The following is a 1,558-nucleotide window of genomic DNA, read 5'->3' as shown; positions in this document are numbered from 1 at the left end:
CATCCAAAAATGAAATAGCACCCCCATAGCATCAAGAGGTTAATGACTTAAATGCCTAGCATAAACGCTCCCTTGGGCTCTGCAGTGTTGGAAGGCTGAAAATCCTTTGTTACACAGAGAGACTTCGCCAAAACTTCAACATCAAACAACGGACCCTGGGACAACATAAATCTGCAAAAAAAGAAACGTCCCTTTTTCAGGAACCTGTATTTCAAAGATAATTTGTAAAAATCCAAATAACTTCACAGATCTTCATTGTAAAGGGTTTAAACACTGTTTCCCATGCTTGTTCAATGAACCATAAACAATTAATGAACATGCACCTGTGGAACGGTCATTAAGACACTAACAGCTTACAGACGGTAGGAAATGGTCACAGTTATGAAAACTTAGGACACTAAAGAGGCCTTTCTACTGACTCTGAAAAACACCAAAAGAAAGATGCCCAGGGTCCCTGCTCATCTGCGTGAACGTGCCTTAGGCATACTGCAGGGAGGCTTGAGGACTGCAGATGTGGCCAGGGCAATAAATTGCGATCTCCTTACTGTGAGACTCCTAAGACAGTGCTACAGTGAGGCAGGATGGATAGCTGATCGTCCTCGCAGTGGCAGACCACGTGTATCAACACCTGCACAGGATCGGTACATGCGAACATCTGAACATCACACCTGCGGGACAGGTACAGGATGGAAACAACAACTGGCCGAGTTACACCAGGAACGCACAATCCCTCATCAGGACTCAGATTGTCCACAATAGGCTGAGAGAGGCTGGACTGAGGGTTTGTAGACCTGTTGTAAGGCAGGTCCTCATCAGACATCACTGATAACAACGTCGCTTATGGGCACAAACCCACCGTCGCTGGACCAGACAGGACTGGCAAAAAGTGCTCTTCACTGAAGAGTCACGGTTTTGTCTCACCAGGGGTGATGGTCGGATTCACGTTTATCGTTGAAGGATTGAGCGTTACACTGAAGCCTGTACTCTGGAGTGGGATCGATTTGGAGGTGGAGGGTTCATCATGGTCTGGGGTGGTGTGTCACAGCATCATCGGACTGAGCTTGTTGTCATTGCAGGCAATCTCAATGCTGTGCTTTACAGGGAAGACATCCTCCTCCCTCATGACCCTCCAGCATGACCATGCCACCAAACATACTGTGGATGATTTCCTGCAAGACAGGAATGTCAGTGTTCTGCCATGGCCAGCGAAGAGCCCGGATCTCAATCCCATTGAGCATGTCTGGGACCTGTTGGATCGGATGGTGAGGGCTAGGAACATTCCCCCCAGAAATGTCCGGGAACATGCAGGTGCCTTGATGGAAGAGTGGGGTAACATCTCACAACAAGAACTGGCAAATCTGGTGCAGTCCATGAGGAGGAGATGCACTGCAGTACTTAATGCAGCTGGTGGCCACACCAGACACTGACTGTTACTTTTGATTTTGACCCCCCTTTGTTCAGGGACACATTATTCCATTTCTGTTAGTCACATGTTTGTGGAACTTGTTCAGTTTATGTCTCAGTTGTTGAATCTTGATAAGTTCGTACAAATATTTCT

Source organism: Oncorhynchus masou, chromosome 5 (assembly GCF_036934945.1).
Source record: "Oncorhynchus masou masou isolate Uvic2021 chromosome 5, UVic_Omas_1.1, whole genome shotgun sequence".
In the NCBI taxonomy this organism is placed as follows: Eukaryota; Metazoa; Chordata; class Actinopteri; order Salmoniformes; family Salmonidae; genus Oncorhynchus; species Oncorhynchus masou.
This window is presented reverse-complemented; position numbering follows the sequence as displayed.